The 24227-nt window shown below is 54.6% G+C and overlaps 1 protein-coding gene and 2 non-coding genes across 3 annotated transcripts in view; 2 read left to right on the forward strand and 1 right to left on the reverse strand.

Annotated features, from left to right (window-relative positions):
* Nucleotides 1-24227, reverse strand: part of LOC123352653 (zinc finger protein 256-like) — a gene marked incomplete at its 3' end in the record, with an annotated part of 48220 nt that overhangs the window by 18343 nt on the left and 5650 nt on the right. The gene's annotated exons all lie outside the window — the stretch shown is intronic.
* On the forward strand, nucleotides 9793-9864 carry TRNAQ-CUG. Its single transcript has one exon. It is a non-coding gene; the product is annotated as a tRNA-Gln (tRNA).
* TRNAK-UUU lies at nucleotides 11262-11334 on the forward strand. Its single transcript has one exon. It is a non-coding gene; the product is annotated as a tRNA-Lys (tRNA).

A 24227-nucleotide genomic window follows, 5' to 3' on the forward strand; every position in this document is an offset into this window, starting at 1 on the left:
CCTGGGTTTTCTCTACCCCTAAGTGTCCTCCAAACAGGTGACTGTGGGCGAGGCTCAATATGGCGTTTTGATGTTTTCGAGGCACCAGAAGTTGATGTACCTCCTGCTCCTGCATTTGCACCACACGGTACAGGAGATCTTTTTTCACTATGAAGTAGGGTACTGGACCTCGGACCTTCCCTTCCACAGGTATCCCATCTATCTCAGCCACCTCTTTCCTGACGTTATCATATCTAGGGTCCTCTGCCTGGTCCCGTCTGAAAGTCTCTCTCCCAGGACTAACCTGCCTGAGCTCCCAGGGGCCGGCTTCTGCTTCTTCCAATGGCCCATCGTCTTTATGGCTGGGGCCAGCCTCCGGCTCACCTTCCGTGGTGGTGTTGGCTGCTCGTGTCCATCTGCCTACTAGTGCAGTCTTCTGGCCCTGGGTCAGGATCCGGGTTCCCAAAGCCTTCGCGGCCTTCCTTTCTTTTTTTGTCTTCTGGGCTTTTAGGGGGGCTGAGAATAGATCCTGAGAAAACTCCGAAAACATGGGGGGTTGACATTCCCCCACTGAGGAGTCGCTGTCAACAGGGTCTCCACTTCCCTGCAGCCTCTCAGGGGGAAGTAAATTATCAAACCCTGGATAGTCTCTCCCAATAACTACAGGATATGGGAGTTTAGGAACAACGCCCACTGTCACCTCAATGGGGTTCCCCTGAACCTCTATCTCCACTGGGATGGTGGGGTATTGGCTCATGGCCCCATGCACACATGTCACTGCTACACGTTTGGCTTGCAGCAGCTGGCTACTTTTTACCAGCTTACCCGATATAAGGGTGATAGCACTCCCTGAGTCCACCAGTGCTGTAGTCTCTGTTCCATTTATCTTCACTGGCCTAGTGTAGTTATGTGGGGCTAATGCAACGCCCGCAAGGTGGATAAGGGAGCATGGGACTTCCCAATCCCCCAAGTTGCATTGCATAGGCTCTTCAGTGCTGGGACACTGTGCTGCTATGTGTCCCCACTCCCCACATGCATAACATATACAGCTGTTTCTAGTCAGTCTCCCATCATGTGGGCTAGGGGGTTTGGTCCCGTGGTTCCCTCCCCTCAGGCCAATCCCTTCCTTCTGGAGTCTCTGTGGGTTTTCAGCCCCCCTCTTCCTCCACCTAGGACTCCCCAGGGGTTTGGCTGTCCCTCCTTCCAGGGTTGGGGTTGGGTGTTTGCTACGGAAGGGGCTTTCCTTGCGTAGTTGGGTCAATTCCCTGGCTGTCTTGCGTCTTTCTACCAGTGTGATCATCTCATCATAGGTGCACGGATCGTTCTGGCCTACCCATTTGCGGAGATCTGGTGGCAGTGCCCTCGTGTACCGGTCGATGACCAGAACCTCTAGTATCTCTTCCGGACCTCGGGATTCTGTTTGCAACCACTTTTGTGTGAGATGGACGAGGTCATATAATTGGGACCGCGGGGTTTTGTCTTCCCGGTGCCTCCATTCATGATATCGCTGGGCCCGTACTGCGGAGGTTACGCCAGATCTGGCCAAGATCTCTGCCTTCAGCTGGGAGTAGTCTGCTGCAGCCTCTTCAGGCAGATCATGGTAGGCCTTCTGGGCCTCCCCACACAGGAACGGGGCAAGGATGTCAGACCACTGATCTCGAGGCCAGGCCTCCCGTAGGGCTGTCCTCTCAAAGGCCAGAAGGTATGCCTCTACATCATCTTCCCTCGTCATTTTCTGCAGCCAATGGTTAGCCCGTATGAGCCGTGTCCCATCATGCCCACGGTTCAGTTCTGTAAGGGTCTTTACCTGGCTTACCAGTTCCTGCAACATAGCTCGGTCTTGAACAGCTTGGTCTATTAGCAGGCGATTAGTTTCTTGCTGCAGCCGCACAGCTTCTTGCTGCGCAGCTGCCTGGACACGGGTAGCCTCCTGCTGGGCCGCCGTGGCTTGTATCAGTGCCCGTACTACATCATCCATTGTGGTAACAAATTGTAAACCACCTTCCTTTTTTTTTTTTTGTTTGTGTGTGTTTTTTAATCACCCTCCTTCTTCCGCCGCGCTGTGCACACCAAAGATCCCACTCCTGACACCAGTTGTGACATCGTTCCTTCTCTCCTTTAGTAGGTCCTGCGCTTATTGGCGGATTTCCTCCCCTCAGTGGTTGTCCCCTCGGACAAAACCCACACTCTGGATCAACTCCTCCTATTTCTGCTTAGGAATAGCGAGGCTAGGGGGGAACCCGGGCCCACCCTCTACTCCGGGTTCCAGCCCAGGGCCCTGTGAATTGCAGCAGTCTCTATAGTGCTACTTGTAACCGCTGCTTGACCGCTACAGCTCCCTGGGCTACTTCCCATAGCCTCCTTCAAACACCTTCTTTATCCTCACCACCGGATCCTCCTGGTGACTGATACTGCTTGATTGTATGATGTTTCCTCAATCCTCCAGCAGTACCACCTCTCTGTTCTTAGCTCCTTGTGTCTCTTGCTCCCAGCTCCTCATATGCACTTCTTTCCTCTGGCTCCTCCTCCCCTGACTGGAATGAGCTCCCCTTTTTATATCAGGTGCCATGATTAGCCTGCCTTGATTGACTGCAGGTGCTCCAATCAATGTAGCTCTTTCCGGTGCCTTCTAGAAAGTTCTTAATTGGCCCCAGGTGCCTTGATTAGCCTGGAGCAACTGCCATTTTGGTTCCCAAGGTACTAGGGATTTGTTTAGCCTGGGGCTAACATACCTGCTCCTCAGGACTTTCCTGTAGCCATCCGGCCTTGCTCCATCACACCACCTTTATACAATATTGGCTGCAAATATAGAACAGTGGTGGCAACGGTGATCTATACAGTTACAGATTATATCAATAACGTCACAGGAGGTGACATGGTATCAGTGAGACTGATACTGGAATACTGCCTCCAGTTTTGGTGTCCTCATTTGAAAAAGATGGTGTGAAATTGGAGTTGAGGCAGCAAAGAGCCACCAAATGTTCTGAGGGCTGGAGAAAAATGCCTTCTAGTGAGCTAGTGAAAGAGCTCAAACTGTTTAATTTCTCAAAAGAAGATTGAAAGGTGACTTCATTGAAACGTTGAAGTGCCTTAATGGAGAGAAAAGATTGGCTATTAAAGGGCTCTTTAATGTAGCAGAGAAAGGCATTAAAAAACCCAATGGCTGGAAGGTGAAAAGAGACAAATTCATATTACAATTAAGGCACAAATATTCAACAGTGAGGATCATTCACCACAGGAACAAGCTACCAAGGAAATTGGTGCATTCTCCATCTCGTGACGTCATTTCATGAAGACTAGATGCCTTTCTGGAATGTGTTTACCCCCAAAGTAGCTCTTGTGTCATACAGGAGGCCTGTGATATGCAGGGGTCAGATTAGATGCTCTAATGGTCTCTTCTGGCCATAAAGTCAACTAATTTCTGAAAAACTAAGTGTAGCATTGGGAGCAGCATCTGATGTTTTACTGTCTAGCTGGCTTGCTTCCTAGAATGAGCGCTCCTTGAGTGGGGTGATCCACAGGGAGTAGCTCAAACCTCCAAAGTGCCTGGCCAGGGGCAGGACATTAGCCCAGCAAGGGAGGGGTGTGGCAGTGACATCACAAAGGCCTTTTGCAGGACCTCAGACTATTGGTCAAAGGTGGTGGGGAGGTGGTGACCTCAGAGAGAGATGCTGACATCAGCCAGGGTTGCTTGCTGAAATGATCACTTTGGCTGGTGTTGGATTCCCAGTCTCCTTGTTATTGGCGCAGGAGAAACAAAAGGTCGTTATCCTTGATGTGTAAACCAAGGACTCAACCCTGAGTGTAAACTAAATGAGCTGCCCACAGATTCTGGCAGCCACAATCAGCATTTGGTGTGAGAGCTCAGACCTGCCCCTGTCCCAGAGGGTGGGGGTCATCTGCGAGGGGCTTGGACCACTGACCTATCAGCTCTTAACTCCCAAACTTTCATCAACTCTATTATCAGTGCCAGTGAGTGTAATTTAAACCATAAGAAAAACCACACTGGGCTAGACCAAAGGTCCGTCTAGCTCTGTATCTTCTGACAGTAGCCAATACCAGGTGCTCTCAAAACATCTCAACAAGGCACCACTGGGCGTTGAACCCAGGATCTCCTGTTTACAAAACAGGTACTTTAACCAGCTAAACCATGGTGCCTGCCTTTGATTAAGATACAGTGTCTGCTCACACCTGACTCCCTGGGCCCCACCTGGGCCCACCAATGCAGAGGAGCAGGTGAGGTTTTCCTTGCAAGCTGTGTGTGTGTGTGAATCTTTGGCCAGATCTGCACTACAAAGTTATTTCAGCAGAATTATATTGCTCTGGTTTGTGAAAAACACACAACGCTCCCTCGGTCAGCAGCTTTTGGCTGGTGCACACACTGCAATGCCACGTCTGGCAACAAAACTGCCCTGTTTTGGTGACAAAATAAAAACACCTCGACTAGAGATCTAGAGCTTTTTGCAGCAAACTTAAAGTGACAAATTGTCAGTGTAAATACTGCTGGTCATTATATCACCATAACTGGCCTTCCCCACTATCCCACCATGCCTGCCGTGAACTCACTTGCCCTGCATTCCTGCTACAGAGCCATGGGCCCCTCCCATTTCATAGCTCTGGGAAGTTCTGGCAGCTGAGCCTGCTGCTCTGCTGCGGCAGCCAGGAGCAAATCACTGCTGTGAAATGCTGCTCTCTCCCATCCTGTGAACACAGAGCAGGATGGTGGGAACTTCCTTACATGGCGGGGGGGGCACCGGCATCTGAAAGTGACACCCCCAGGACACCCATTCCCTCGAGCAGGCTCTTACCTTCTAAACAGGGACTTCTGTTTTCTAGTAAAATCACTAAAAGGAAAGGAGAAAACTCTAAAGAGGTTCCTCCTGGCGCTCAGGTATGTGAACCCCAATACTCCCCCAGTCCTCAAAGAGAGACCTGGAGAAGGAGACTTGCTGAAGCAAAGCCACAGGGATCTCTGAGGTTTCCCTGGCCCCTCGCCCCTCTCCTGCCTGGCTGATGTCAGCATCTCTCTGTGAGGTCACCACCTCCCCACCACCTTTGGCCAATAGTCTGAGGTCCTGCAAAAGGCCTTTGTGATGTCACTGCCACACCCCTCCCTTGCTGGGCTAATGTCCTGCCCCTGGCCAGGCACTTTGGAGGTTTGAGCTACTCCCTGTGGATCACCCCACTCAAGGAGCGTTCGTTCTAGGAAGCAAGCCAGCTAGACAGGAAAACATCAGATGCTGCTCCCAATGCTACACTCAGTTTTTCAGAAATTAGTCGACTTTATGGCCAGAAGAGACCATTAGAGCATCTAATCTGACCCCCTGCATATCACAGGCCTCCTGTATGCAGGCCCGCCCAGAGGGGGGGGCAAATGGGGCAATTTGCCCCGGGCCCAGCAGGGGCCCCCACGAGAGTTTTTCGGGGCCCCTGGAGCAGGGTCCTTCACTCGCTCCGGGGGCCCCGGAAAACTCTCATGGGACCCGGTCCCCCAGAGCTTCTTCGCTCCCGGTCTTTGCCTGCCAGGGGTCCTTCCTCTCTGGGACAGAAGGACACCCCCCCCCCCGCCACCGAATTACCGCCGAAGCGGAACCTGCCGCCGGAGTGCAGCCGGGTCTTCGGCGGTAATTCGGCGGCGGGGGGGGGTCCTTCCGTTCCGGGACCCGCCACTGAAGTGCCCCAAAGGCCCATGGTGGGGGCTGCACTTCGGGGGCGGGTCCCGCTTCGGCGGTAATTCGGCGGTGGGGGGCCCCCGCTTTGGGTCTTTGGGGCACTTTGGCAGCGGGTCCCGGAACGGAAGGACTCTCCGCCGCTAACTTACCGCCAAAGCGGGGGCCCCCCGCCACCGAAGACCCTGGACCCCCGGAATCCTCTGGGCGGCCCTCGATTTAACAGGGGTTTGTTTCAACTTATTGCCCCGATTAAAATCTATGGCTAAAAGGCAGCCACTGTTGTTAGTACTTGTACCTGTGTTTGGTGCCACCTCTTTTCCCTTTGGCCTTGTAGTTGACCAAGGGCAAAGCTGAACATCTCCTCAGATACCAGGGAGTGTTTATGTCCATTCCTGCGAGCTACACCGGGGTTTGATGTTGCTGCTTTCAATCCTCTGGCTCTGCCGGGATAAGGAACAATTCAGGCTGTCACTGAACTGAAGGAGGAAGATCAGTTTTTGACAGGGAGAGGGACGCCTCCTCTTAAAGGTGTTTGGCTGGCTGGCAGTCCTGATCCCCAGATCTCGCCCGTGGGGCTCCAGCAGTTTGGGGACCGGATCTCTCCCTTGGCCCCACCTGCTGCCTCCAGGCGCTCCTCCCCAGGGGCCCCAGCAGTGCAGCACAGCTGAGCAGCATCTGCCTGCTTGCTCCAGTGGCTGTCGGCCCCTCCCCATGGCAGGGCAGGGTGGGGCTGGGCCTCCATGCGCTGCCCCCACCTCGAGCCCCTGCAGCCAATGGGACACTGCGGGGGTGATGCCTGGGGGCAGCAGAACGTTGAGGCCCCCAGCCCACCCCACCTTGGAGACCCAGGTAAGCGCCACACCCCTGACTCCCTCCCAGAGCCTGCACCGCCACCCCCTCCCCACATACCCCCTCCTCCCTGCAAACTCCCTCCCAGAGCCTGCAGCCCGGTCCACACACACCTGCCCCCAACTCCCTCCCACAGCCTGCACCCTCTCCCTCCACACACACCCTCCTGCCCACCCTAATCTCCCTCCCAGAGCCTGCACCCCCACCCCTCCTCCTGTTCCTCCTACCCCCTGCCGCAGCCCAGAGCCTGCACCCAGCACCCAAACTCCCAGAGCCGTACAAGGAATTTTTGTGCCCGAGGCAAGGGCCAGCTCCAGGCTCTTTAGCTGCGATTCCTTGATCCCTGTCGGAGGGAAGGACCTGCCACTGAATTGCCACCACCGCTTCATTCATCCTTCGGTGGCAATTCAGCAGTGGGTCCCTGAGTCCCTCTCGGAGAGAAGGACCCACTGACGAACTGCCGCCGAAGAAGTGGCAGCGGAAGCGCCTCTGATCGTGGTAGAGCTGCGCCCCTCCACTTTCTGCATCCGAGGCAAGTGCCTCACTCGCCTCGCCCATGTTACGGTGCTGCAACCTCCATCCCAGAGCCTGCACCCCAGAATCCCTCCCCCACCCAAACTCCCTTCCAGAGACCAGCCTCTCACCCCTTCTGCACCCAAACTCCCCCCAGAGGCTGCACCCCTCCTGCACCCCAATCCCCAGCCCAGGGCCTGCACCCTAGACCTCCTCCCCTCACCCAAACTCCCTCCCAGAGCCTTAGGCAGGTGGGGGGTGGAGTTTTGGGGGGCTGGTTCTGGGCGGTATGAGTGACATTATTGGCCCACTGGGAGGACTGGAGGCCTGGCCCTGGCCCTAAGGTAAATTGAGGTTGAGACCCTGCTTTAAGGGATTGGAGCAATGCTGGAGAGACTGACGGGCAGGGAGCTGGGGAGCTGTGTGTGCTCCAAGGAGAGTTGTTGTGCTCTGGTGACACAGAGTGGGGGTGGGGAGTTTGTAAGCTGTGGTGTTTGTATAGAGATAAAGTTTACTAACCCCCAGGTTAAAAACTGTTCCTGCTCTGGGCTATACAGGATGTTCTCTGTTGAGAGTATAGCTCAGTGGGTGAATGTTTCCCTGTAGGGTAATGGGTTCCTAGTTCCACTCCAAATGAGTCCCTTAAAGAAACTTTTTCAAATGAAAATCGATTTCCACACCCATCTCCAGTATGTTCAGGAGTTCGCTGAAGTTGAGGGGGGCTTGAAATGAATTTAAACACTATTTTCCTATGCAAATGAATAAAGACCTAGCAGAGCTGCCCAGCAGCTGAAATCAGTTCCAGTCCTCAGCGTCTCGAAGAGGGACACTCGGTAGCTGAGGCATGTGGGACACCTCTGGGATGATGACAGGAGAAAAAATGCTGGATTCAATGAAAGCTGAGACCATAGGAGGAGAAGGTGAATGGCAACACCACACATAGTCATAACACTCAGACACGGGGCTTCACTGTCACTACCCCTGTGTTTTCCATCATTTATATCCAGGGGTGAAAGTAACTTACAGGACTTACCGGTACTGCTGGAGTCCTGAGGGGGCGTGGCCTCATCCAGAAGGGGCGTGGCCTCATCTGGAAGGGGGCGTGGCCTCTCAAGATTTAAAGGCCCTGGAGTACCAGCTGTGGCTGGGAGACCAAGGGCCTTTAAATGAACCAGGGCCTCCCAGCTGCAGAGGTAGCCCTTTAAATTCTGGCCCCAGCCCAGCCACCAGAGCCGCGGCCGGGATTCAAAGGGCTCTGGGCTGACCGCAGCCGCAGCAGCCCAGAGCCCTTTAAATCCGGCCCCAGCCTGGCCGCCGGAGCCGCGGGTGGGGGGTTTAAAGGGCTCTGGGCTGCCAGCTGTGGCGGGGAGCCTAGAGCCCTTTCAATCCCCACAGCAAAAGCCGGTGCAGTCCGGCACGGCGTATTGGCTCTTGCCGCTATGCCGTACCAGCTTGTACCAGCTTACTTTCACCTCTGTTTATATCCTAAGGAACACACCCTCCCCCTCCCCCACGCACTGTCACACACAACCTTCTCCCCTTGAGCCCCATCCAACCCTCCCCCACACACGCCACGGGACACAGCCTCTCGGTGACTCACCCAGATGGGGGCTTGTCTCTGCATCTCCCCAACAGGGGAGCAGGGAGCCGAAAGGGCCACAGGAGACCAGTGGAGCTAGGCAGGGATAGAAAAGACTTCCCCTCCCTTTCCTTCCCCTCCCTGAGTCCCGTTAATCTCACCCATCAGATGTTCCAGCACCAGGTGGGCTCAAAGCACCAACCTTCCCCTGAGCAACGGAAGGGGGAACCAGTTCTTTCACATGGAAGGAGGCTCCGCACCTCTTGTGCTGCCATTCTGCAGCCTTTCATATGGATTTGTATTAGCTAATGCAACCCCCCCACTCCTCTAATCCAGCCATGAAACATGGAGACAAGCTCCTGAAAGCAGGGCCCAGTGGTGCAATGGGTTAGTGCCCAGTACTTACAGAGCAGTGCTGAGTGGAGTGATGCTGAGGTTGTGAGTTCAAACCTCACCTGCAGCCCTAGTTTCCTTTAAGCAAATGGCTTCTGCCAATCAGTTTGCCCTGCAGAAAATACAATTCCTGCTCAGAAGACACTGAGGTCCCCTTGCTTTACAGAGAGCAGGGCAGATTCCACAGATCTACCAGGCTCTGTCCTCCACCAGCTGCCTGTGTCAGGAGGGCTCAGGCAGAACCCAGAGCACTGCCCCTGACTCCCCCTCAGTCTTTGCTCCCCAAACCACCTGTGTGCTCACCCTCTTCGCTGTGAGACTCAAACCCTGCCTGGCTTTCTGTGTGCTGGTGTGGTTTTCATCTGTCACATTGATGTGCATGTGGGTCCTGTGTGATTTTGGTGGATGTCTTGCATAGTTCTGTGTGCATGGATGTGTGTATGATTTTTGCATTAATATTGTTTTTTGCTTTGTATTCTTTTGATATGCGGGTTTTGTGTTTCCTGTTGTGGGCTTTTGCTGTATTTTTGGTGTGGATTTGTTCTTTCTATATTTTGTGAGGTTTTCCTTTTTGTGTATATGGCTCTGTGTGCTGTGTGGGTTTGGTTTTTGTTATGTCTGTGTGGGCCTGTGCAGTGTGTGATTTTCTCATTCTCAGGGTCCTGATTTCCCATTGGTCCTTCCCCCTTCTATTGGGACTGGGAACTAGCCAACCAAACCCCACTAAGTTTTAGTAAAGGGCCAACAGTCCCTTACACAAGCCAGCCCTGTGAGAGTCACCAATGTCCCGAGAGAACAGTACAAGCTGGTCCCATGGTGTAAAGGGCAGCACTCAGGACTCTGAATCCTGCAATCTGAGTTCAAATCTCAGTGGGACCTTGTGTTAGCTGGTGGTAAAGATCTGGTGCTCAAAGTGCTTTCCTGTCTCCAGCTATACAAAAGTGGATCATTTCCCTCCTGCTGGTTAACTCCTTTCCCCACCAGAGCCAGGTCTTTGGTGGGGGTTTAGAAGTGGCTCTAGTGGTTGGGATTCTCATTGCTTCACCTGATGCCCACAAGTCTGGTGCTTGTAGCCGCACTTTTCCTCTTGCTCACATGGCACTTGAAGAAAGCAGGGCCAGGGCCAGGCTTGATAGGCAGGAGGGAGGCAGAGTCCCAGGCTGGAGCCCAGCACACCTCTCCTCCTCTGGGCACCTGGAGCAGAGGCGGCTGGTGCTGACAGCTCCGAGGGAAGGCTTATAAGCCACAGAGCGACTGAGGGCGGGGCTAGACAAGGACAGGACCATGCCTATGTGTGGCCAGCAGACAGGCAACAAGACTCCCGGCCAGCCTGCTCCCTGCCATGCCAAACCCCCACTGAAGGCCACCCGCAGACCACCATGCGGGGTGGCTGCTGATGCTCTGTGTCCAACATCAGTAGACGGTAGGAAAGCAGGGCCAGCCCCCCTGGTGGGGCCTCTTACCGTTCCCATACTCCACGCTCACTTTTGCAGTGGGGCAGGAGATTTTATCCCAAGAGGCTTTTCTCCAGCTGGTGAGAAGCAGAGAAACATCCAGGCTCCCAAGGCGCTGTGTAGCAACCCCCCTCAAGCACAGGGACAGAGGGAAACTGCTCCACATGCTAGCCCGGGCAGCCATCCATTTTCTTTGGGAATTCAGGAATAGCAAAGGCTAGACTGGAAGCACCTGGGGCTCATGCCCCAGCCTTTGTGACATCCAACCCCCAACTCCTTCCCAGGGCTCTAGCTGAAGGCAGACCATTGGCCTGAGCGGCCAAGAAGAGGTTCCAGATTTGAAAGGAGCAGGACTTTCAGCACGAAGGTAAAACTGCATCAACACAACCACAAAGGGACTTGACCCCTCAAGTTCTTGATTCAAAGTCAGACACCTTATCCGTTAAGCCATGCGGGCGCCTACTTCATGCCCTTCTTTGGAAAAGGTGGACACTGTGTTTCTTGGGTCACCTATTGAGGGGGGGGCGAGACTCTCTGGCACAAGAAGTCGAGTTCCCAGTGAGATGTGAGACTTAATTATACGGGGCCAGGTGCAGGGCTTTGACAGGGAGGCTCAGGCATGGGGGATTGGGGTGCAGCGGACAGACCGGCTGTCTAGGTGTGGAGATTTAGTCGCACTGAGGCACAGGAGGGAGGAGGAGGAGGAATCCTGCTGACAGGCAGTGGCTGTGCAGAAAGAGGAGGAGTTCTGGGGACTTTCTTTTGCCTCTCTTTTGCCTGCCTGCTCACTCCTGTGGTGAATGGTGAAGATGCTCTTAACAAGCCCAGGTAGCTCAGTTGGTAGAGCATCAGGCTTTTAATCTGAGGGGCCAGGGTTCAAGCCCCTGTCTGGGTGCTCAGCTCTTAAGTTGCCTTGTGTTCCAGGAGCCAAATTCTGTTCACAGCCACATGTGGATTCCCAGAAGCTGTGGCCATTTCCTGGAAAGGTTCCTTTCCTTAGCAATCAGGAGAGAGGTCACATCCACAGGAGCAGGTGTAGAAAGCACAGTCTCTGGCTGCCAGGAAGCGGTGTGCCAACATAGTGTTCTCTACAATGGCGTTTAGATCGGGATAATTTACGTGGCTCAGCAGCTCCCCCAGCCTGACACACACAGCCCCTGCATCCTCCTCAGCCCAGAGGTGAGCCCCCCAGCTGAGTGGGGAATCAGAACCCCCTGAAATTACCCTGGGACCAGCATGATCTGCCTCTGCCCTGCTCTGCATGTATTTGGAGTGAGTCAGTTTCCCTGTCCTTCCATGTGTCTCTTCTCCTCCCCAGTTCCTTCCAAACCACCCCATTTCCCCTGCACCCTGGGCTGGGTCTCTGCCAACCCCCCTCCTGCCCCCAATATCTCCCTGCCTCTATAGGGCTGGATCCCTCCCTCCCCACTTCTCCCCTCAGTTCCTGCTTCTGGGGGGTCTATGGAGATGGGTCTCTCCCCTCATCCCCTTCCCCAATATCTCCCTGCCCCAGGCTGTGACATGGTGTGCTGGGGCCAGGGCCGGCTCCAGGGTTTTTGCTGCCCCAAGCAGCAGGAAAAAAAAATCTGTGATCACAATCGGCGGCAGCTCCACTGCACCACTTTCTTCTTCAGCAGCAATTCAGTGGCAGGTCCTTCCCTCCAAGAGGGACCGAGGGACCCGCTGCCGAATTGCTGCCAAAGACCCCGACATGCCGCCCCTTCCCCTGGGCTGCCCCAAGCACCTGCTTGCTGAGCTGGTGCCTGGAGCCAGCCCTGGCTGGGGCTGTGACGTGCTGGGACCTGCTCACTCCCCGAGGGCAACTCACTCACTTGAAACCAGCAGGACAGAAGGTGTCACGTGTCCATGGGCAGGGTTATGCAGATGAGCAGTGTCTGGCGGCAGTAGGGAGAGCAGCGAGATGAACCGAAGGAGCCCGGCGGAGAAAATTATCTGCGTGTGGACAGAATCCCACCAGTTTTCTCTGTGTTGGGGGTGGGGGGCAGATTTCTTGATATCACAGCCCCTGGGGGAGGGGTTTGAATCATAAGTCCAAAGTGGGAGAACAACTCCCCCCACTTGTGCTCAGCCTCCACTAGGGGGCTGGGCTGGGATCACTAGGGAGGGAAGCACAGGGAAAAACAGTTTCCCCTATGGAACCCAGGAGTCCTGGATCCCAGTTCACACCACCCCCAGAGCCAGGGATAGAACCCAGGGGTCCTGGTGCCCAGCCCCCTCCCTGCTCTGACCACTCAACCCCACTCCCCTCCCAGGGTGGTGCAGGGGTCACTGGGTCTGTGTCTCAGCTCATCTAAGGGCCTTGACTGATTTTCCCAAAGTGCTTCCTTCTGAATCCATCCGACGAAGTGGGGATTCACCCACGAAAGCTCATGCTCCAACATGGCTGTTATTCTATAAGGAGCCACAGGACTCTTTGCTGCTTTTACAGATCCGGCACATCTGCCCCCCCTGCCCAGTCACTGCCCAACCCCGTGTGGGGGCACCAGCACTGTGCCGGGTCGTGATGGGAAATTGTCCAAGCTGGCCCAGGAGAGACGTGTGTGTCCCTGCTGCCCCTGCTGGTGGGGCTGAGCCCTACTCTGTGTGTGTGTGCATCTGTGACACTGTTTGTATCAGTGTGTTGCTGGGCTAACCAGTAGGAAATGGCTTTGCAGGATTTTGTATTCTGCAGCAAGTCACACACACACACACACACACACATACACACTGACGCACAAAGAGACTCACACAATCGCAAGAACACTCAGACACCACACACCCAGAGGGACATGCTAGCCCAACCCCCAAAGAGAGCAACAATCACCGCCCCCAGCCACACTCACAATCACCCCCTGTAGTGAGGCAGCCTGGCTCCCGACGGCCCCTGAGAGGGAGGAACCGGAACAGCCACCTCAGTGGGCGGAGCCACCGCCACCTGTTCCCGCCCCCCGGAAGTCAAGGGGCGGGACAGGAAGTATAAAAGCCCGGCCTCAACACTCAGTTGGAGCCCAGCGGCCGGAGAGGACGGACGCTCCTGTTCAGGCTCCTGCCGGACCGAGCCTGCCCCGAGCCAGGTACCCGGACGCGGACGGACCGAGCCTCCCTCGAGCCAGGTACCCTGACGCGGACAGACCGAGCCTCCCTCGAGCCAGGTACCCTGACGCGGACGGACCGAGCCTCCCTCGAGCCAGGTACCCCGAGGTGGACTGGCCGAGCCTGCCCCGAGCCCGGTACCCCGAGGAGCTGCCCGAGCGTTCCCATGACCCGAGTCCGGAGGAGCAGCCCGACCTAGAGAGCCCTCAGAACGCCGAGGAGCCCATGGTGTGGGACCCCGCTGCAGAGCCCAGCGAGGAGCAGGTACCCATGGAGGGGGAGATGGGAAGTAGCCCGGGGGTAGCTGACCCCAGTCTGGCTACAACAGAGGAAGAGCCGATGTCGGTGTGTTTCGGTCAGGACGCCACCGACACTGCAGCGGATCCACGCCGCTGCTAGGGCCCCGGGCTGGGGCACAGTGGAGTGGGTGGGCCTGTGTCCCCCCTGCCACCCCACTCACGGGTGGCAGACTCCCCCTCACACCAGCGCTCAGGCCTAGAAGCCTGCACGCACTTGCTGTTGCTCAGCTCCTGTCCGAGGACCTGAGCTCCTTGAACTATTGGTTGCTGCCCCGCCCTGACCTAGGGCTTGGGCTTACTGACTATTATTATTGCTCAGCTCCTGATGCAAGGACCTGAGCCCTGAACTGTTATTGCTGCTCAGCCCCTGCTGTAAGGACCTGAGCCTATAACTGCTGTGTTGCTGCCCCGCCCTGACTAAGGGCCTGGGCTTCCAGACTTTGTTAGTGCTCAGCTCCTGCTATAAGGACCTGAGCCTTGAACTATTGTTTATTACCCGCCCTGACTAAGGGCCCGGGCTTCCGGAACTATTGCCATAGCTCAGCTCCTGAGACAAGGACCTGAGTCCCTGGGACTATTGCTTGTTGCCCCACCCTGACCTAGGGCTGGGGCTTACTGACTATTGTTGCTCAGCTCCTGATGCAAGGACCTGAGCCCTGAACTATTATTGTTGCTCAGCTCCTGCTGTAAGGAGCTGAGCCTAGAACGGCTGTGTTTGGTGCCCCGCCCTGATTGAGGGCCGGGGCTTAGCTTGTTAACTTTGTTACTGCTCAGCTTGCAGGGGGATCTGAGCTCCCTGGATTCTTGGCTGCTGCCCCGCCCTGAGCTAGGGCTTGGGGCTTACTGACTTTGTAACTGCTCAGCTCCGGCTGCCAGGACCGGAGCCTAGAACTGGTTCGCTGCCCCGGCCTGAATGAGGGCCGTGGCTTATTGACTTTATGGGTGCTCAGCCTGCGGAAAGGGTCTGAGCCTAGACCTAGTGTCTGCTGTCCCGCCCTGACTGAGGGCTGGGACTCATTGCAGTAACTGTGTGCCTTCTGTTCCGCCCCTGCTTGAGGGGCAGAACCCCAAAACCTTCAGAACCCGGAGACTGATTGGGGCCGTGTAGTGAGGCGGCCTGGCTCCCGACGGCCCCTGAGAGGGCACGGCCCCAACCTCGGACTATTACACCCCCCCACACACACCATAATATTCACAATCGTGCTCAGAGATACAACTGCACACAGTTCACTCCCACAGCTCCCAACACAAGGACCTCCTGCCCCACACAGCATTTGGCAAGGCCTGCGGAACTCACTGCCACTGGATGGCTACCAATGAGAATGATCCCCTCATGCAGGATCATGTGCTTGGACCCCTTGTCCCCTCTTGGGGTGCGCTGTGCAGCGTGGCTGGGGATTGTGCAATGGCCCAGCACCAGGCAACGCAGAACGGACACCACACGCCCTGCCCTGCCTCAACTGAGCTACTCTCCTGGTGCATTGGAGACCAGCACCCCACACCGTGGCACTCCTGCCCCACAGGGGGAGAGCTGCAGCCCCCGCCACATTCCGCAGAGGGGAGAAAGGTCAGGCCAGCCAGCCCTTGTAAGATGGGGAAATCTCCACTGGGGTCGACGGTATGGGGGCTGCGACATACAGAGAAATAGTTGTCGTGCCGGCAGAGGGCGGCAGAGCGCATACACACACACACAATTGCAAACATACACAGACACATGCATGAATCCTGACACACACACACACACACAATTGCTAATATACACAAACACCCGCACAAATCCAGCCAACACCAACACAAGCCTGAGAGCCAGGGGAGCAGAGCAGGCTGGGGCCGGGTAACTCCACTTCCCGCAGGAGGTAGCCAGCCCCCCATCCCCCACGGAGGCCTGGGACCAGCCCCCCCTCTGCTTGCCCCCACGGAGGCCTGGGGCTCCAGCCTGCTCTGCTCCCCTGGCTCTCAAGCTTGAGGGGAGGGGGGAACCGCCCCACAGCACTCGCCGGTGGCGTGGCTGGGAGCCAGGGAAGTGGACCAGGCTGGGGCTGGGTCACTCCACTTACCGTGCAGGGAGCGGGGCGGGGCTGGGGCCATGGGGAAGAGCCGGGCAGCCCCCCTGCAGCAGCTCCCCACCCCAGCTCATCTCCACTCCGCCTTCTCCCCTGAGCTCGCCGGCACCGCTCCACTTCTCCCGCCTCCCAGGCTTGCGGTGCCAATCAGCTGTTTAGTGCCGCAAGCCTGGAAGGGGAGGAGAATTAGAGCGGGGGCGGCGTGCTCAGGGCAGAAGATGGAGCAGAGGTGAGCTGGGACAGGGAGTGGTTTCCCTGCACGCCCCCCCATTGCTTGCTGCAGGCAGCCCTCCCCCCAAACCTCCCAGCCCCCTGCCCCAGCTCACCTCCACTCCACTGCCTCCCCTGAGTGCGATTTTTGGTGCCCCCAACCACTTGGCACCCTGGACGGCCGACTAGTTCGCCTAGTGGTTGCACCGGCCCTGGCCACTGCCTATCATCAGGATTCCTCCTCGGTGAGACTAAATCTCCCCACCTAGACAGCCGGTCCATCCGCTGCACCCCAGCCCCCATGCCCGAGCCTCCCTGCCAAAGCCCTGCACCTGGCTCCAGACAATTAAGTCTCACGTGTCGCTGGGAACTCCACTTCTTGTGCCCAGAGAGTCTCGGCCCCCCTCAGTAGCTGACCTGAGAAACACAGTGTCTGCAAAAGCAGCAAAGAGTCCTGTGGCACCTTATAGACTAACAGACGTACTGGAGCATGAGCTTTCGTGGGGGAATCCCCACTTCGTCGGACGCATCAGTGTCTGCCTTTTCCAAAGAAGTACCTGGAGGGACTTTTACCATGTGGCCTAATGGCTAAGGCATCTGACTTTAGATTAGACAATTGAGGGTTTGAGTCCCTTCATGGTTGTGTTTGTCCGGTTTTACCTTTGTGTTGAAAGTCCTGCTCCCTTCAGGGCCTGAACCTCTTCTTGGCTGCTCAGGCCAATGCTCTGGCTTCAGCTAGAGCCCCGGGAAGGAGTTGGGGGGTGGGTGTCACAAAGGCTGGGGCATGAGCCCCAGGTGCTTCCAGTCTCACCTTTGCCATTCCTGACTTGCCAAAGAAAATGGGCGGCTGCCCGGGCTAGGGTGTAGAGCAGTTTCCCTCTTCCAAATGTGCATCTGTCCCTGTGCTTGAGGGGGGTTGCTACATAGCGCCTTGGGAGCCTGGGTGTTTCTCTGCTTCTTGCCAGCTGGGGAAAAGCCTCTTGGGGTAAAATCTCCTGCCCCACGGCAAAAGCAAGCACCTTGAGTGGGAACGGTAAGAGGCCCCACCAGGGGGGCTGGCCCTGCTTTCCTACCGTCTTCGATAATGGCCACAGAGCATCAGCAGCCGCCCCGCATGCTTGTCTGCGGGTGGCCTTCAGTGGGTGTTTGGCATGGCAGGGAGCAGCCTGGCTGGGTGCTTTTGTGCCTGTCTGAAGGCCACACCTAGGCATGGTCCTGCCCTCCTCTAGCCCTGACCTCAATTGTTCTGTGGCTTTTAAGCCTTCCCTTGGAGACATCAGCACCAGCCGCCTCTGCTCTAGGTGCCCAGAGGAGGAGAGGTGTGCTGGGCTCTGTGACGAAGTGGGGGAATTTCTTAGGGTTTTCTGTGTTTTCCAGTGGTTTGCATGCACAGGGAGTGGGACTCAGTGTTCCCAGGTGTTACTGGTTTAACGAGGTGAGGGGAAAGGGAGTTTGTTGCTACAGAAGACCGGAGAGGGACTTGGGACCCCGGCTGATGGCCTGGAGGATGGAGACCCCAGCGACTGGTGACCTGGTGACCCGGAGACCCAGCTCAGGAGTCACAGGCGGTTCTGGCCAGTGGGAGGACAATGGGCTGCGGGGAGAGGTCCCCGTGACCAACCTGTTCCAGCCAGAGGAGGGCGGAGAGGAGAGGAGGCCCAGGCAACCCTGTTTACCTGGAGAAAAGACAATGGACAGAGGTGGGGCTTGGGGCCGGGGATATTGGAGGCCTAGCTGGGAAGCAGGGGGGCTCGGGGCTGGCGAGGGGAAGCAGGCAGAGCCCACCTGGCTGCAGGGGGACTGGGATGTGCTGTTATTGTGAGAGGCCAGGCCTGAGGCCCTGAGAGTTTCCTGTGCTGTGTTCAACTCTCAATAAACCCTCCTGTTTTACGCTGGCTGAGAGTCGCTCCGGGCTAGAGAACAGGGGGCATCAACCCCTTTGGGGGTGAGGAGGTCCAGGGGGTCCAGAGCACGTGGACTCTCTGAGGGGGCCCACGGCGAGAGACAGACGTGCTAAGGCTCAGAGAGGGGCAGCTCCAGGAGGTGGAGGGTGTCGAAGAAAAACTTAGTTCTCGCTTTTTGTTTGGGTGCAGCAAAATTAAATACGTTATTATTTCTCCAGTAATTACCATGGAGGGAGAGAGTGCCATAGGACACAGGGTCACCCCAGTCCTGGACAGGTCTCTCAACTGGTAAACAATCACCAGTTAGTTTTACCTTTTTTTAAAGGTAAAAAAGGCCTTTATACCTTTTACAGACAATTTCTAACAATAATACAGACAGTAAAAAGCAACAACTACATTTTGTTTATACATAGCAAAAAGGCTTATCTTATTTGTCTCAATCCTAAGAAAAGCAAGCCTGCATTTTGGTTAGTGATTGCAAGGTCGTAATAACTTTGTACACAGTTCCTGTCCTGTCGCCTCGCACTATCTTTGCTCCTACAAGTCTTACGTCATTAAGGTTACAGTATGGCCTGACTCTTGCTAACTAACATTCATTAAGATCTCTTCAAATCCTTGTTAATTATTTACTGGCTTCCACAAGGGGCCTGACCCCGAGAGAGAGTGGACCCCCGAGAAGGGCTGTCGCACTGAAAGGGGCACCCCCCACGGACCGCACAGGGCCAAGAGTGGGCTCGATCTGTGAGTCCGTGACAGGCAGTGACATCACAAAGGCCTTTTGCAGGACCTCAGACTATTGGTCAAAGGTGGTGGGGAGGTGGTGACCTCACAGAGAGATGCTGACATCAGCCAGGCAGGAGAGGGGCGAGGGGCCAGGGAAACCTCAGAGACCCCTGTGGCTTTGCTTCAGCAAGTCTCCTTCTCCAGGTCTCTCTTTGAGGACTGAGGGAGTATTGGGGTTCACGTACCTGAGCGCCAGGAGGAACCTCTTTCGAGTTTTCTCCTTCCCTTTTAGTGATTTTACTAGAAACCAGCCGTCCCTGTTTAGACGGTAAAAGCCTCCTCGAGGGAAGGGGTGTCCTGGGGGTGTCACAGTTCAGATGCCGGTGCTCCCCCATTCAAGGAAGTTCCCACCACCCTGATCTGTGTTCGCAGGGTGGGAGAGAGCAGCATCCACAGCAGTGATTTGCTCCTGGCTGCTGGAGCAGAGCAGCAGGCTCAGCTGTCAGAACTTCCTGGAGCTATGAAAGGGGAGAGGCCCATGGCTCTGTAGCAGGACTGCAGGGCAGGCGAGTTCACAGAGGGTATTGTGGGATACTGGCAGAGGCCAGTTATGGTGATATAATGAACAGCAGTGTCTACACTGACACTCTGTCACTTTAAGTTTGCTGCAAAAAGCTCTACTGTTCTCATTGAAGTGGTTTTATTTTGCCACCAAAACAGGGAAGTTTTGTCGCCAGACGTGGCATTGCAGTGTGTACACCAGCCAAAAGCTGCTGACCGAGGGAGCGTTGTGTGTTTTTCACACACCAGAGCAATATAATTCTGCTGAAATAACTTTGTAGTGCAGATCTGGCCAAAGATTCACACACACACAGCTTGCAAGGAAAACCTCACCTGCTCCTCTGCTTTGTGGGGCCAGGTGGGGCCCAGGGAGTCAGGTGTGAGCAGACACTGTACCTTAGTCACAGGCAGGCTCTATGGTTTAGCTGGTTAAAGTACCTGTTTTGTAAACAAGAGATCCTGGGTTCAACTCCCAGTGGTGCCTTGTTGAGATGTTTTGAGAGCACCTGGTATTGGCTACTGTCAGAAGACAAAATACAGAGCTAAATGGACCTTTGGTCTAGGCCAGTGTGGTTTTTCTTATGGCTTAAATTACACTCACAGGCACTGATAATAGAATTACTGAAAGTTTGGGATTTAAGAGCTGATAGGTCAGTGGGCCAAGCCCCTCGTGGATGACCCCCTCCCTCTGGGACAGGGGCAGGTTTGGGCTCTCGCACCAAATGCTCATTGTGGCTGCCAGAATCTGTGGGCAGCTCATTTAGTTTCCACCCAGGGTTGAGTCCTTGGTTCACACATCAAGGATAACAACCCTTTGTTTCTCCTGCCCCAATAACATGGAGACTGGGAATGCAACACCAGCCACAAGTGATCATTTCGGCAAGCAACCCAACCTATTTCCAACATACTGTAAATCCACATGCAGACTCATACACGAAACCTTGCAAGAAAATCTTCCTGAGGGGCTCTGAAGCACCTGCTGCTGGAGGGAAGGCGGGAGCTGTGGGTTGGGATTGAGGAGCAGCGTGAGGAGCGGGGGGCCTGTGGATTGGGATTGAGGGACACTGGGAATAGAAGGGGCCTGTGGGTTGGGATTGAGGGGCACTGGGAATAGAAGGGGCCTGTGGGTTGGGATTGAGGGGCACTGGGAATAGGAGGGGGCTGTGGGTTGGGACAGAGGAGAAGGGTGAAGAGGAGCAGGCTCTGGTTGGGAGTGAGGCTGGGGACTGGGTCCCAATACTAAAATTTAGGGGTTAGATCAATGTTAGGACAGGGTGGCTGTGGAGGGATGAGTGAGTCCCTAGACAACACAGTGAGTACGGTGCCTTCTTATTTTCCCCCTTTTCCACCCAGGCAGGCAGGTGAACTCTACAGAGGCACCTCTGGGCTTGCACTGACTAAGGACAACAGCTGTGAGTGGGGTGGGAGAGGGGATGGCTCATGTTAAAGGACTTTTGGTTGCTGGACTTATGAACCGTAGGGAGAAGGACACTGCCTAGCTTATTTGGGGGTGGGTCTTTCCCTCGTGGTTTATGTTTATGTGTTGGGGCTGCTGACATGACTTCTGCTAACCCTGGGCTTACATTGCAGTGTAGACATACCCTGAGAGGGCATCTATACTGTGATAAAATCCCTGTGGCCCGGCTGGCCTGGATGATCTGATTTGGGCTCCTGGGGCTCAGACTGGAGCCCAGGCTCGGAGACCCTCACCCCTCGTGGGGTCTTGGAGGCTGGGCTGAAGCCCAAGTGTCTACACTGTAATTTTATAACCCTGCAGCACAAGCCCCACAAGCCTGAATCAACTGACCCAGGGTTTGAGAATAGTGACTTGGGTGTGTTAATGGCAGTGTAGACATAATGCTAGGCTATGTCCACACTGCAATGAAACACCCAGGGCTGTCCCGTGCCAGTGCAGGCTCCCAGGCTAGGGCCATGGGGTGGTAAATTTGCACTGTAGACATCTCAGCTCAAGCTCAATATCAGGTTCTGGGAGCCCTCAAAGTTGGGAGGGAGTTTAGCAAAGTGAAAAAGGTAAAATGGCAGTGGAGTATTGCCTGGAGTCAATGGCATTTCTCCATTGGTCTGTCTGCTTTGGGACAGGGACAATAACATGTCCTGCTGCTTTCGTTATTTCAAAGGGCGGTTTAGGATTTTCATTCTCACACATGGTGCACGAAGCAGGACTCAATCCTGGGTGGAAACTAAATGAGCTGCCCACAGATTCTGGCAGCCACAATGAGCATTTGGTGTAAGATCCCAGACCTGCCCCTGTCCCAGAGGGAGGGGGGTCATCTGTGATAGGCTGGAACACTGACCTATCAGCTCTTAACTCCCAAACTTTCAGTAACTCTGTTATCAGTGCCTGTGAGTGTAATTTAAACCATAAAAACAGCCACCCTGGGCTGGACCAAAGGCCCACCTAATGCTGTATTTTGTCCTCTGACAGCAGCTAATATCAGGTACCCAAAGAGTTACTCAACAAGGCACCACTAGGAGTTGAACTCAGGATCTCCTGTTTAGAAGGTAGGTGCTTTAGCCAGCTAAGCCATGGTGCCTACCTACAGCTAAGACACAGTGATGCCCACAGCTGACTCCCTGACAGCTCCACCAGGGCCTGACACGCTTTGCATGTGTTTGGATTCTGCAAAGCAGAGAAGCAGGTGAGCTTTTCCTTGCAAGCTGTGTGTGTGTGTGTGTGTGTGTGTGTGTGAATCTTTGGCCATGTCTGCACTACAAAGTTATTTCAGCATCATTATATTGCTCAGGTGTGTGAAAAACACACAATGCTCCCTCGGTTGGCAGCTTGTGGCTGGTACACACACTGCAATACCACGTCTGGCGACAAAACTGCCCTGTTTTGGTGACAAAATAAAAACACCTTGACGAGAGGTCTAGAGCTTTTTGCAGCAAACTTAAAAAGACAAATTGTCAGTGTAAATGCTGCTGGTCATTATATCACCATGACTGGCCTCCACCAGTATCCCACCATGCCTGCCGTGAACTCGCCTGCCCTGCATTCCTGCTACAGAGGCTGGGCCTCTCCCATTTCATAGCTCCAGAAAGTTCTGACAGTTGAGTCACTATCTGGGGGGAGGAATAGCTCAATGGTTTGAGCGTTGGCTTGCTAAACCTCAGGTTATGAGTTCAATCCTTGAGTAGGCCATTTAGGGATTGGGGCAAAAATCTGTCTGGGGAGTGGTCCTGGTTTGAGCAGGGGGTTGGACTAGATGATTTCTTGAGGTCCTTTCCAACTCTGATATTCTATGATTCTACACTGGGATTAGGTTGATATAACTGCATTGCCAGCCTAAGTAATGTAATTACACCAACCAAATTTTGTAGTGTAGACCTGTCCAAAGAATCACACACACACACCTTGGGAGCAAAACTTCAGCTGCTCCTCTGCTTTACACAATCCAAACAGGAGCAACACTTGTCAGGTCCCAGTGGGGATTGGCAGAGAGTCAGGTGTGGGCAGACACAATGCTTTAAATAACAGCAGGTACCATGGCTTAGCTGGTTAAAGTGCCTGTTTTGTAAACAGAAGATCCTGGGTTCAACTCCCAGTGCTGCCTTAAGGAGTGGCTTTTGGGAGACCTGGTATTGACTACTGTGAGAAAACAAGATTCAGAGCTGGATAGACTCCTATGCTGCCCCTTCCTCCTGCTCACTGCTCTCCACCCTCACTTGCCCTTACGGTCATTACAAAGTGGCAAGGCAGAGCCCTCCCATTTTTTAAAGTCCTGGGGTGTTGTTCCCCCCTGTTCAGGCACCCCTGGGGCCCTGCACTTCACACAGCTCTCCCTGATTTCAGCTGTTAGTGACGGAGCCTCACTGCTAGCGCAGACTGGGCAGTTTCTTGCATGAGAGACACTCTCCCAAAGCAGGACTAATGCTTAGAGCTGGTTCTCAGTGATTTCAGATCTGTTGGTCTGCAGCAAGACTCTCCATTGAGTCTTAACCAGCTCTGTTATTACACAGGGAAGAACAAAAGGGTGAAATGGTGCCTGGAACCCTTAAGAAGAATCCATCCCACCAAGTACCAACACTTGTTGCTATCCGCTCTCAGCTCAGTTTTGGGGTCACTCCTTGCCTTTATCAACCTGGGGGGCTCAGAAAATCATGTTCTCCAATGGTGCAATTAGTTAGTGCACAGTACTTATAGAGCAGTGCTGAGGAGCTATGCTTAGGTTGTGAGTTCAAGCCTCACCTGGAGCACTGGTTTCCATTAACCAAGTGGCATCACTCCCTCATTTGGCCCTGTGGAATGTAGAATTCCAGCCCTGGGACACTGAGGAGGAGAGGAGACAAACACACTCCCTTCAATTATTACCTTCTCTCTAGAGCACAGGTCAGAATCTACAATCCTTTCCCACCCCAGCCCCTGTGCCAGGATCCCTCAAGCAGAGCCTGGAGTCCTGCCCCTGGTGTCTGTACTATTGACAAACTCTAAGTGACAGGGACAAAACACTCAAATCCCACCTGGTGCGGGGAGCCAGGTTTGCTCTTCAAATTCTGTCGTTCGTACATTTCCAAGTCTGGGAATGTCCCACAACAGCATTGAATGGGAAGCTGCCTGCAGAACAGTTACAGTGCACAGAGCTCCTGTGGAGGAGGGGTGGGAATTAGTAACATTTTGAGGACCGTTTGGGAAATGAGCCTTTGCTGACAAGGTTTGTCTCTGTTCATATTTCACCTTCAGGTGTTATGTTGAGGGATCTTTAATATATTTTTGTGAGGTTAACAACTATCTCCTCAACTTTATTTACTCAACTTAAAAATTGATGTCACTTGATTTTTGCATCTCCCTGTGAAAATACAACTGACACGTGTGGCATTCTACAGGGGGTCATGATGTTAAAGTTGGGGAAATCAGGTCTCTGTACTTCTGTGGAGGGGGGGTTGCTTTTTTACAGCTGACTCACTGCCAGGCAC

This window comes from Mauremys mutica, chromosome 18 (genome assembly GCF_020497125.1).
Source record: "Mauremys mutica isolate MM-2020 ecotype Southern chromosome 18, ASM2049712v1, whole genome shotgun sequence".
Lineage (NCBI taxonomy): Eukaryota > Metazoa > Chordata > Testudines > Geoemydidae > Mauremys > Mauremys mutica.